The sequence below is a fragment of the Capsicum annuum genome, chromosome 12 (genome assembly GCF_002878395.1).
Source record: "Capsicum annuum cultivar UCD-10X-F1 chromosome 12, UCD10Xv1.1, whole genome shotgun sequence".
In the NCBI taxonomy this organism is placed as follows: domain Eukaryota; kingdom Viridiplantae; phylum Streptophyta; class Magnoliopsida; order Solanales; family Solanaceae; genus Capsicum; species Capsicum annuum.
Genome location: NC_061122.1, coordinates 232,460,000 through 232,474,229, shown reverse-complemented (window position 1 = coordinate 232,474,229; position 14,230 = coordinate 232,460,000). Strand labels below are relative to the sequence as shown.

General features: G+C 32.9%; 1 long non-coding RNA gene across 1 annotated transcript; it reads right to left on the bottom strand.

Moving 5' to 3' along the window:
• Positions 1-733: 733 nt before the first annotated feature.
• LOC107851876 lies at positions 734-9,113 on the bottom strand. The gene is made up of 3 exons (XR_007048523.1): positions 8,734-9,113; positions 7,916-8,187; positions 734-1,470 (listed from the first exon to the last, which is right to left on the bottom strand). It is a non-coding gene; the product is annotated as an uncharacterized LOC107851876 (long non-coding RNA).
• Positions 9,114-14,230: the final 5,117 nt, after the last annotated feature.

Genomic DNA, 14,230 nt, shown 5'->3' with positions numbered 1-14,230 from the left:
ATATATATATATTATATTTAAGATTATTAAATATATTTATATATCATCCATTAGTCAATTGAACACAAAAATAGCTTTTATTCATCAATAAATTTTTTGGGAAGCTTATTATTTAGGAGTACTATGCTTTAAGTTTAGGTAATGTTGTTCAGAGTTTGCATCTCGGACTATTCAATCATGATTGAAATGTTATTTTTGTGTAATTGCTTAACAAAGATAGTTGGTAGCCTAACAAGATTGAGACGTTTTTAAAATTTAAAGTTATAATTTTTTTATATGAATAATCAAATAACGTATGGTTACCGAATTACCATATCGTAAAATACTGAAATCAAATTTCAAAATACCGAACCATACCGAACGAATTTGGTATGGTAATGATATTGTTCTTTTAGATACTGAAAATCGAAGTTACCGTACCAAAATTTAAAATATCATACAGTACCGTATCATGCCCACCCTACTATAAGATGTGTCTAATGCGACCTTATTGGCTTATGACCTTTGTTAAATTAAAATTAAGACAAATTAATCCAACTAATTTGCAACCAACTAATTAATAGAGCATAAACTTTTTTATTGATAGAAAAAAAGAGTCTTATAAGTGGAGAAATTCCTTTAATTTGAAGACATCAATCTTAGTGACAACTGACAACTATGAAGCATACTTATTTAGATTTGACCTATGTGGAACAATGTTGATGAAGGTAAAAAGGAAAAAAAAAAACATACATAAGGGAAAATGGTAATATAGAACTATTAATTATAAGATGGATCGAGGGCCAAACGAGGAGATCGAGGTTCCACAATGAACTATTAATAAAAAAGATACCACATACTCTCAAGTACACAAGGAAAATAGTAGCTTAGAGTGTCATAGACAGTGACAGAGTCAGACTTTTGGGTAAGAGTGTTCATATTTTTTCTTGAACAAAGAACTGTTTAAGAAATAAAGAAAATAAAGTAATGTTGCAGCTGTCAAGGTTCAAACCCGGGGTGTTGATGCGGAAATGCACACTCTTGACCACTAGACTATGATTTTTTAGCTTGTCAAGAGTGTGCAACAACATGTATATAACCATAAATATCTATATTTAACTTATATACTCGGAAAAAAATTCCGACGAAGGATGTTCATCTGACCACCCTTCGTTGGCTGTGGCTCCGCCACTGGTCATAGAGGCCGGAAGGGAGTTATAATTATCAGTATCAAGTCTAGTTCTGAATACTGGTTGTGACACCACAATAGCTGTCTAGAGTAGCAACAACGCCGCGCCTAGCCTCTGACAAATAAAATGGAAGAAGTTTGGAACCATCAAAGGGCTTGTAAAGCAAAGGATGATCTTCATCAACAAGTTCATCAGGGACTTTAATGATATACCCTTCTTTAGGAATTTGGGAAAAACTCATACAATACCTCTCTTCATTATTTTCCATTATCACTTGATGCAGCCTACCATTTGTAAATGCCTGAAATTACATATTACTTGAAGTTATATACTAAAATAGTATTTAAAAAAATTGAACAATATATATATGATTTATTTGAATTATCTTTTAGGTTATTAGAAGCTGCCACATGTTACTGCATGTAACTTAACCTGATAGCGTGAAAATAATATATACAGTTAGTGAACAAAACTTAATACCTATCTATATCTATTAATTAGACAATTAGTTCCCATACACCCAACCCCAAAAAAAAGACCTGCCTGCTACGTACTACAACTAATGTCCCTGTCACCATTACTATTTGTATTATATATATATTTTTTAGATCGATATTTTTGTTTACTTATCAAACATAAAAAGAATAAGTAAAAATTTCTCTTAGAATAAGTAAAAATTTCTCTTAATTTTTAAGAAAGATATTTTTTTTATATACCAAACACACCCTATGCTTTGGAAAACTAACTTTACTTTTGAGCAATTATAAAAATATTTTAAAAAAAATATATATGCAAACTAGAAGTTAAGAAAGTTTTTTTTTTTCTTTTTTTGGTAACAACTGTAAATTTATTACCTCAACCACCAAAATCAATACACATAAAAGAGAATCTGATTTCGGAAACAGAATATAGATCTCCCACATAGCTATCACTAACTACACAATAAGATGTTGGACCAAATTCCTACACGTATGTAATTGTTTGAACTCCATTACTAAGTGTAGTCTTTCACCTATTTCTTTTCTAATCCGTGTAACCACTTCATCTGTACATACAACTTTGCCTTTGAACTTCTTTCAATTTCTTGCTCTCCACGTATGATACCAGACTGCACCACAAATTGCTGATATAATCTCTTTTTTCAGTTGTTTTTAGTGCTTCCTCTTAATACTTTCTAGCACTTGTTTTATGCTTCCTGCAGGTACAATCACTCCCGTCCACTGTTATATGCCATGTCATACTTCTTTTATCCAGTTACAAGCCGCAAATAAGTGAGCATTTGTCTCCATCGTATGCATTGAACATAAACAACATTCTTTTTCCTCCACCCTGATTTGCAGTCTCTTCATTCTTTCATGAGTAAGCACCCTATTTTGCATAGCCAACCAAACCATAAATCGATGTCTTGGAAGGGCTACAGAACTCCACACCAAATCCGCAATTTTCATCTTTGCTCTTTGACCAACTAGTGCCAGATAACTTCTAGTAATTAAGTAATGCCCATCATGAGTGAGAGTATATTTACCTTGTATGAACCAGCCCTACATTCTCATTTTTATTGCATTGAGTTTTCTCCAATACCAACTACAATCACTTGGAGCTCTATGTTCCAAGATATTCACATCCTTTTTCATATAAATTCCATGAATCCACTTTACCCAAAGGGACTCCTTGTTACACTCAATCTGCCAGATCAGCTTGCCAACAAAGGCAAGGTTCCAGTTCCTGCTCCCTTTGATATTAAGACCCCCTTGCCTTTTAGAAACACATATTTTCTCCCATGATACTAAGAAAATTTTCTACTGCTCTTCTATATCCCCCCCCCCCCCCCCCCCCATATATGTTCTGCAAACTTTGTCCACCTCTTTGAGGATACTTTGAGGTAGAATGAACACAACACTCCAAAAACTATGAATAGAAAATAATACGGCATTAATCACTTGCAGCCTTTCTGCATAAGATAGTTGTTTAGAATAAGATACTTTGATCCTGTGGGTAATCTTTTCCACTAGTGTGTAACAATCCATTTTGTTCCATCTCTTAGGAGAAAGAGGCAAGCCAAGATACTTTATAGGGAAAGAGCCTTGAGTGAATCCAGTTCTAGTTAGAATTTGATTCTTTACATCATCTGGTATCCCTGCTAGAAATATGTTAGACTTCTTCATGTTTGGAATCAAACCAGTCACCTCACTAAAATGAGTCAAAGCTTCCATTACTCAATTTACTGCAGCAAGAGTACCCTTGCAAAAACCATTAAATCTTCCACAAATATAAGATGGGAGAGTCGCAACTCCTTGCACATGGGATGGAATCTAAAATCAGGCAATAAACTCATTGTGCTAAGTGTTCTTGATAGGTATTCCATTAGTAAGACAAATAGCAAAGGAGAAATTGAATCACCTTGCCTAAGCCCCCCTTTTTCCAGCAAAAAAACCATGGCTTTCACCATTCACCTTGACTGAGAACATAGTAGTTGTAACACACAACATTACCCATTTGATAAACTTCTCAGAAAATCCAAAACCACTCAGAACCTCATCTAGAAATTTCCAATTTACCATGTCATAAGCTTTTCTTAGATCAATCTTTATGAGACATCTAGGCGAAACATTATTCCTATTGTAGTGTCTCAGTATATCATGGCTAATTAACATATTATGCTTCATTGATCTGTCCTGCACAAAGACAGATTGATTTTCAGCAACCAAATAGCTCACAACTTTCTTCAATCTACTGCAAATTAACTTTGATATGCACTTGTATATGACATTACAACATAAAATATATCAAAATTGACTAGCATATTCAGGTACCTCCACTTTTGGAATAAGAGCTATACTGGTTGAGTTTATCTACTTCAGGATTTTTCTAGTCTGAAAGAATTCTAATACTGCACCGGTTACATCTTGCCCCATTATTGGCCAAGCTGCCTTATAAAAACCACTTTCATATCTATCTGGCCTGGGGATTTTGTTGCTATCAATTTGGAACATAGCTTTTTTGACATCTGCATCATCAAAATTCAGTATTAGCTCCTGTTAAAGTACTTTGTCAGTACAGAACTATGAGTAATAATCTCCCCTACTGCTGGAGCCCTAGTAGTTGCACCACTACCAAAGAGATCCACATAATAATTCATAAACAGCTTTGCTATGATTGCAGGGTCTGATTGCCACTGTTCAGTTTCATCTTTCAGCTGAGTGGTAGCTTGTTTTAACTTCTTATGTTTGATCACTGAGAAGAAGTACCTTGTATTATCATCTCCCAACCTTATCCATGTTGCCTTACTTCTTTGTTGCAGGAAAACTTCAGCCAAGTAGGAAGATCTTCTGTATTTCTGGTATGCTAGCCTTTTTTTTTCTGATACTTTACATCTATCGGATTGGTTTGTAAAAGCTATTGTGCTAGCTTCAAAGCCTCCCTATCAGCATTTTCCTCACTTACAATATTTAGAAATTCTTGAGAGTGCAATCTCTTCAACTCTCTTTTTAATAACTTCAACTTTCTAACCACTTTATACATAAGGCAGCCTTCTACATTGGTGTTCCACCCTTCATTTACTATAGCTTGAAACTGTGAGTGATGAGTCCACATGTTGTAGAACTGAAAAGATTTCCTCAACTTATTCCTAGAAATTAGTGTAATCTTAGTAGGACAATGGTCGCTAATACTTTCTGGTAGGAACAACGCCTTGTAAGCAGGCATTACATTTAGCCATATATTATTGATGAAAATCCAGTCAATTTTGGAGAATATTTTGTGGTTTCCATGCTTATCATTCCATGTGTACCTAGTTCCTTGGGTAGGATATTCCATCAAACCACAATCCTCAAGACATTTTTTAAAATCAATCACTTCCGACAGAACTACTGCATTACGACCAATTCTATCTTCAGTCTTGAGCACTGAGTTGAAATAACCTAACACCACCCATGGTTTAGAACACCTCCTACTCTGTAGAACCAGACTATCCCATAAATCCCTCCTGTCTTCTCTTGTATTAAAAGCATATACATATGAGATCTCAAAACCCAACTGTAATGGAGTAAACATGACTTCACATGTAATGTGTTGGGCCGATTTACTAATTAGAGTTAGATTATAAAAATCCGACCTCCAAGTGATCCAAATCCTCCCATTGCAATGACAATCTAGATTAGTTACATAGTTCCATCCTGCAAACATGGATGCTTCCACCTGCTCAATTCTGTTACTCTTTATTTTTGTTTCAAGCAAGCCAATCAGGCTAACTTCTTCATTATTGCAAAGAAGTTTGACCTCATTTTGCTTATTGGGAGAATTTAGCCCCCTCACATTCCAGCCGAAGGTGTTAACCATTCCCAAGGATAGGAATGTTAGAGCCTCCCATATTTCTACTAATAGAACCATTCTCCCCTTTCTTTTGTAGAATTTGGAATGAATTCAAACTCTCAATCTGCAGATTCAGTCCATGTACTTCTCTAATTGGTGTTTTTCCCGTTCTCATAGGAGTTTACCACCCTACACTTGTACCGGTAGATGCTTTATCCTTTTGATCAATCATACTTGCTTGCTTCTGCTCCCCATTGTTGTTGTTCACCTTTTTTCTTACAACTTTTTCATTCTGTTTTTGCGTCCCCAGAGTACCCATATGTTTCTGGTTCCCATGCTCCTTCCTTGGTGGTGCTTGTACAGGCCTATTTAATTTCTTCTTCACTCTGCAATCTCCCTCTACATGCCCATACTTTGTACAAAATTTACAAAGTGTAGCTTTCCAATCATATTGAACTGCTTGTTCCATTACCACACCTTTTTCATTCTTGAACCTCACTTCATCTGTCAGCTCAGCTCCCATTTCCACCTCTACTAGTAGTCTTGCAAAATTCAAGTCATTCCTCTCTTCAGTGTTATGATCCACCATGAGGGGCTAGCCAATCAAACTCCCAATCTTATTTAAGCCTTTCCTACTCCAATACTTGAAGTCCAGGCCAGAAAATTTTATCCAAATCTGAACAGTAAGTAATTCCTCCCTTGTAAACTCCAGTTCTGGTGTCCATTCCTTGACGATAAATGGTTTATTGTCAAAGTGATAGATTCCCCCTTGTAGCACCTTCTGCTTGCCTCCTACTGTTTCGAACCTCACTACAATTACTCCGTTCTTCAACATTGCAATTTTATCAATACCATGTTTCCCCATGATCTCTTAATAAATCCTTGTATCACCTGAAACAGGGGATGAGCCCCTAATACGTAGCAAATTACAGAATTCCCCCAACAGTCTACTTCAGATTGAATATCCTCCAATTCAATTTCCACCATATTTTGTCTCCCCTGCTTGATAGGAGCAACATACTCCAGCTTATACCTTGCATTTGAGAGTTTTACAATATCAAAATCCTCCCAAATCGATTTTTGTTTCTTCTCCGATGCTGCTTCTTCCTATACTTCATCAGGCCAAGATTTTTTTCCACTCCCTGTTGTTGCAATGGAACTTTGACTAGTTGAGGCTTGTACGATCCCCTTCCAAATTCTAATTGTTGCGCTTTGTGGAAGTTTAGATTAATATAACTTGGCGAAAATGGAGTTCTTAGTTTTATAAATAATTTTATTTACACTATCAAGTCATCTAGAAATGTATAAACAAGTACACCATAACGATTACAACATAAGATATGTCATTGGTTATCTTGTTTTAACAGGTAAAAATCAGTCACGATCAAATGATGAAGTAAAAATCATTTATACTAGTTGGGTTCAAAGTATATGAAAAGTGTGAATGAAAAATGGAGGAAACCAAGTGGAAGGAAATATAGAGAAGAAAATATTAAAATGGAAAGTGTATTCTAAAATGGAAAGTATATTATTTTTCCCACATTGGTGAGAGAGTGTTTATATTAAGAAACACTTATTTAACTTAGTAAGTGAGGCAAGAAATAAGAGATGCCTCGCGCCGTCGTCGTCGTCGTCATCGCTCGCTCGGCTTTGGCTTTGGCAAATGATCGATGAGATTTATCATTTTGGACAAAATTTATTTGACAGAAATTTAATCCAAAGGGAAAATACAAAACGCAGTAAATTTTTTTTGTGTTTTGATCCTCCAGTGTTTCAAATTGATGCTTCAAAAGGATGCACTGTTTCGAACTGATGCTTCGGAAGGATGCAATCCTTCAACGAAATGACACACTGATTCATGAAATGGTCTGCCTGTTCGAAAAAGATGCAATCTTTGGACGAACAAACATGATTTTTCAGGAAAGGTCACACCTTCTAAGTGAACCATTGCCACTTTTCAAAAGAGGTATATGAAGGCTATATAAACCTCCTTTCATCCACAGGTTTAGACACGAATTTTCTGAATTACAAACTCTCTTCTTGTCTTCAAAACATTCTGTGGACAATCAAACTGTTGAGTGAGTTTGTTGAATCCAAGAATTTGAGGTACCGCTATTGTTAGGATTGAAGGCCATTTTATTCTGGGAGGAAGATTTCATAACCTCGGGTACAGTGAGAAGAATTATTCTTTAAGGACACTCCGTGAAGTCGGGGACTTGGTCTTACAAATTCTATTTCATCTATTTTCTGAAAATAGACACACTTCTTAGATAGATTATTCATAATCTAGTGTTAAGGTGTTAAGTAACTTTAAAAGTGTTCTTGTCTTAGACTTGAACTAGAATTGAAGTTGGTGTTGCATGTATACAGATTCGTGTACCCGAAATACACATGAAAACAACAATATTAACATGGCAAATTAGAAGAGAACTTACTTTCAAACAGTCACTAACAAGGAACAAGTATGAATGAGGTGATGAGTATTGAACATCAATCCACTGCCCATTTTTGTCCATTATTTGCAGCCCATTAACATGTTGATCGCATTGGCTTAAAATTACTGAAATGATTTTGTCAGTATGAGGACGAACACCAATATTTTTTTGTGCTCATCCAAGTAATTTTCCAGTCTCAATCTCTCAATATCATTTTTCTTACCATATCTTCAAATCCTGATAACTTCTTGGAGTAAGTAAGCACCAAATCACTGCCAAATTAAACCCATCTATCAATTATGATAATAATGAGTATTTTCGAGTTTATAAGATTGATGAATGTAGAACAGATTCAGTAGAACAGAATCAACAAACATCCAAGACAATCTGATGTCAAGAAGCAAAAACTAGTGCTAGAGATCACGAACACTTTTATTCATGAATATATATATATATATATATATATATATATATATATATATATATATATATATATAATTGATCACATAGTTTAGGAGTTTGCTTGGATTTTTTCACCAAGAGAAAAGGGGAGAAAATACATTAACTTGAAACTTATCCTTTTGGTTCATCAATAACTTTTCCAAATTAGAAATCATCACTTCTTCATATAGAATACTATAAAATTCATTGTTAAAAGAATAGCAAAAAATTAGTCATGAAACAATTCTATAGCTAAATAACGTAATTATTCGAATAGCAAAAAATTATTCTCTACAAAAAAATTTAAGGACGGATTAATGACGAAATTTATAACTAATTTCAGTCTTTTTTGTTGTTGTAAATTATTAATTACATACCAGAATTCAGGGTCTCCCTCAGGCCAAAGTTGGTTAGAAAGATTCTCAATAAGACCATGAGTGAAGACATTCTTAATCACAAATCTCTCTTGAAGTGATATTTTAGGATTAGCCCCAGTATAACCAGCTAACACATTTTGTGAGTTTCCAAATATTTTCTCCAAATTGAAGTTGAAAATTTCTTTTATCTTATCATATAGTTTTTCTTTTGGAATATCTTCATCAAGTAAAGCCTCAAAACAACCAAATTTTTCTAAAGATTTGTAAACTTCATCTCTCACTAAATCGCATTTTTCACTTCCTTTTTTCCACTCTGATGACTTTCTAAAATCTATAGTTGGGACCTTCAAAGCCATCTTAATTCTATATATACTTTTGCTTTCTCAAATTAATTAGTGTTGTTAAAGTTTAATAGCTAAGGGACTATTATATAGTAGTAGCAAGGCTATTGAATAGTAGATGCTTTAAAAATATTAATTTTGCATATATTTGCTTTTTGGATTGACAGATAAGAACCATGAAGAAGGTGCATATAACGAGGGGTATTCATGGTTCGATTTGAGTCGGTTTATTTAAGAAAAATAAATCAAACTAATTATGTTGATTTTTCAAATATTAAAACCAAAGAAAACCAACTAAGTCGATTTTTAATCACATTAATATTTTATTACAAAAGTCGAATTTTTTTTTTTTACCACGCTCTACACATTTTAGATGTTCAAAAGTCTTAAGGCTATAAAAGTTTAGTGGGAACACATCTATCGATCGGAGGCATCTCAATAGAATTGATAATCTAAAGTCGAATTTTAATAAGAGATCTTAAACCTTTTAAAAAAAAAAAAAGAAAAATCTAAACTTTTATTTAATTTTTTTTCTAGCTGCAAAATTATTAACAATTTTTTGAATAATTTTCAATTGAAAATATGCACAATATATCCATTTAATCTTTCTTGTATGCATCAGTTCTTTTCATAATACATCAACTTTTTGTTGTCTTATCAAAAAATTATTATGTCCCCTCCTTCATGTTTTGAATTATTTGGGTTTTAATTTATAAGGTAGGGGTCATGCCAAGTTAATTTATATGTAGGGGTCATGCCAAATTAATTCATGTATTCCATGATAGAGCCACGTCCATGATCAATGCTTATACATTTCATACATATTCATTTGAGTTAATAGACCCTAAATTTGACACTAAATTATAACTTTGACCTTAAACTTTGACAGTGCATAAATATAACCTTTAACTATTCAAAACTGCACAAATATGATCTCCAATCCTACGTGGCAAAATGCGTGTTCAACACACAAAACTGGGCACGTCCAGCTTAAAATCTAAGGGCATAATACATAAATATGGCCTTAAACTTTGACAGTGCACAAATATGACCTTTAACTATTCAAAACTGCACAAATATGACCTTTAAATGACTCTTCACTATTATTTTTTCATTATTTTCGGCTCAAAAATAAAAATGGCATCTAATTTCTTTTGTCATTGCGGAAAAGGAGCAATATTGAAGATTTATTGATTAAGCGGGTCAGCCTCATACGAAAAAATCGAGCATGTATGTATATATATTATAAAGCAGAGGACGAATTTAAGTTATATAATATATCTAAATATTATTTATTTAAATATTAAATTAAAGATGAAACTATACTAATAATAAAAAAAATTATAGTTTTAATAAAACATTATTAAATTAATGTTATTAAGGATAGTAATAGTAGTATATTAAATTAATGTTATCAAATAAACTTAATTAAAATATTATTAAATTAGCGTTATTAAAACGTTATTAAATTAACGAGGGGCGGACCTACGTGGTTGCCATGGGGTTCACCCGAACCCCCTCGGTAAAAAAATTACGTTGTATATATATAAGATAGAAAATATATATTTATGTACATATATTAATGTTGAACCACATGAAATAAGGCACTTAGATAGCCCAGTGATGTTATTTGCTCTTCTTGAGTGCTTGCTTCAGCCTACTGTGCGGGTTCGATCCTTGCTAGTGGCTGCTTTTTTTAATTAAAAAAAAAGCTAAGTGTTGCTGCTATAGAAATAAATAAAATAATAATAATAATAATAATAATAATTTTTTTAAATTAAAAAAAAGTTAGGTGCTGCTACTATAGAAATATATAAAAAATTATAATAATAATAATAATAATAACAATAATAATAATAATAATAATAAAAACGACATCGTTTCAACACAAAAAGCAAAACTTTGACAGTGCACAAATATGACCTTTAACTATTCAAAACTGCACAAATATGACCTCTCTCCAAGTCAGCCCTTTTAACGACGTGGCACCGTGTGATTGGATTACCTTTCCACGTAGGCGCGAGTAAGACTCACGCATGGGGTTGCAAAATCGAATGTCATATTTGTTCAGGTTTTGAATAGTTAAAGGTCCTATTTGTGCACTATCAAAGTTTAAGGTGAAAGTTATAATTTGATATCAAGTTTAGGGTCATTTTTATGTATTAACTCTATTCATTTTCATTCTCAGCTTTTAATAAAAGAAGTAATAGCTTCACTCCGTGGTCCTGGTCATTCACCATGAATCTATAAATTTTAGTCTTATGTTAAGTAACTTATAATAAGGAGAAAAGACATTTTTCCCCCTGAACTTGTCCTCCAAACTCACTTCAGCACTTAAACTTAACTTCTGTTTATTTAACCCCTTAACATCTTTAAAGTATATTATTTTCATCCCTCAAAACTGAATACTACTCTCACAACGGAGAGTGTATTACACTCGCCTACACATCAATACCACGTCATTGCCACGTAAGAAGTTTGATTTTTTAAAAAAAAAAAATCCCCCATACATTATTTTTATATATATTTTTTAAGAAAATAAAAAATATATATTTAATAATTTATTTATATAACTATATATATTAAATAAAAAAGACACCCCCACCCCCATTTTCTTTCTTCTTCACACTCTCCACCCACCCCACCCCCTACCCTGCAACGTAGCTCCCCTCTTTTTCTATTTTCTTCAAACCACCCCACTTCTCCCCTCTCCTCCATTTTCTATCTTTTTCAAACTTGAAGCATATTACCACTAGCCATTGTTGTTGTTTATTAAGCAAAAAAGAAACCCCAATTCAGATAAGAACCAATTAAATTTGCCAATCAAACAATATAATTCACGTGCTCGTTCAACAGATTATTCAAAGCCACAAAATCCACAAGAATCAGAAAACCAAATTTACCATTGAACCCATACATACAATTGAAGGCAAAGAACAACTAACGGCAGCAATCACACAACACTAGGCAAAGCTGACCCGCGTTAGAAAAAAAAATTATTTCTTCATCTTTTTAACTGCTCAAAGCCATCAAACTTTCATCTTCTTAATAGCTCAAAGTCACAAGAATCAGATACTCATTCCAGCATTTTATCATCAGCAACTCATGAATAAAAAAAAAAAACTGAAAAGTACCAATTTTTCATCTTCCTTATAGATCAAAACCATCAAAGTTTCAAGAATCCAAAACGCAATTAAACATTTTATCAACAAATCATGCATCCACAAAAAAACTGTAAAGTATCAATTTATTCATCTTCTTAATAGCTCAAAAAGTCATTAAACTTTCAAGAATCAAAAATTCAATTCAGCACTTTATCTTCTTAATAGCTCAAAGTCATCAAAGTCAAAGAATCAAAATCCTAATTCAACATTTTATCATCAACAACACATTTTATAGGTATCTGAACTTATCCTCTCAAATTCACCCACCATTAAATTTCATTCACCTCACCTATCGTTTTCTTCTTTTCTCTTTTTCACCTTAAAGGATGGGGATGGGGTGGAGGTGGCGGGTATGGTAGTTGAAAGATGGGAAATTGGAGCGCGGTGGAGTGGGGGTGACGGATTTGGTGGGTGGGGGTTAGAAGGAGATGAAAAAATGAGGGTGGGGTATAAAGAAGATGAAGAAATGGGTGTGGGGGTATTAAGAAGATGAAAAAGGTGGTTTTTTATAAAAAAAAAAATTATTGCTATATATATATATATATATTAAAAAGTGGGGTTATATCAGTTTTTAAATAAAATAACGCGTCTTTTTTTCTTTTTCTTTTTTTTTTAATTTCACGTCAGCTTAAGGAGTCAAAATAATACACTTTAAAGATGTGAAGGAGCGTAAATAAACAGAAGTTAAGTTTAAGTGCTAAAGTGAGTTTGGAGGACAAGTTCCGAAGGAAAAAGATGTCTTTTCTCTATAAGAAGTATGAACTCATGTTTCATAGTATGTTCAGTTCCTTAAACTCATGGTACACCTTTAATGACTAGTGAAATTACATTATGTCATGTATGTTCTTAATTTAGACCACTCTAACAAATCCGGGCCTATGATACTCTATTCTTCAGGCCACAATCAAATGGCAAAGTTATTTACAGTATTTTTTCCATGTTTTACGTCCTCATGTTTTATCACTTCAGTGACCTTCCTTATGTTAAGATAGTGGTGATGAAAAAAAATGGATGAACAATAATTTAGATAGGAGAGAGCAGATGTTCCTTATTAGGATAAAAAAAATAGTCGTAAAGTATTTTGATTTTTTAGTTTCATATCTAAACTATCAAGTGTGTGAGTTTTCTACCTGAACTATCACTATTATATTGTTTATCAAAACAGACTTCAGCTATCAATTGTTCATTTTTTCTACCTAAATTATGGTGATATTTCAGATAGAAAAAGTGAACAAGTGATAGTTGAGATGTGTTTTGATAAATAGTTCAAGTAGGAAGTTCATACACCTGATAATTCGGATATGAAACTCAAAAAATCGAGATATTGTAAGTTGTTTTTGACAGTTCACTAGGTATCTCGCTACGTATTATTGATTTTAAGTAAGATTTTATCAACTTCAATTTTGATACTTATTTCTGCTAAGGAAATAGTTAACCCTTAAAATTATTCTAAATTTTATAATTTCGTATCCTAATATTCCACAAGTTATATCCCCTGACGATTGGCACTAAACACAATATCCCACATGTCATGCACTAAGAAATAACAAGTTATGCCCTAAAGAAAACACAATACATATAGACTCACACATATAATTAAAATAAAGTATGCAACTAGTCATTTTCTGTTTATTATTGTCTTATGACCTTTGTAAAATTAAAATTAAGATGAATTAACCTAATTAATTTGAAGTTTCTAACTAATTACGAGAGCATAAACTTGTTTATTAGTAGAGCATTCCTTTATTTCAAGACATATATCAATTTTAGTAACAACTATATATGTAGCATATTTATTAAGGAAAAGAGAACCTTTTTCCACTTTGCAAAGTAGAATCATACTCTCATGTTTGTGGTAGAAAAATCCAAGAAAGAAAAGTGACAATATTTGGATTTAACTTATTTGGAACAATTTAGATGAAGGTAACTAAAAAGAAGCAAACATACATGAGGGAAATTGGTAATTTAGAACTATTACAAGATGGATCGAGG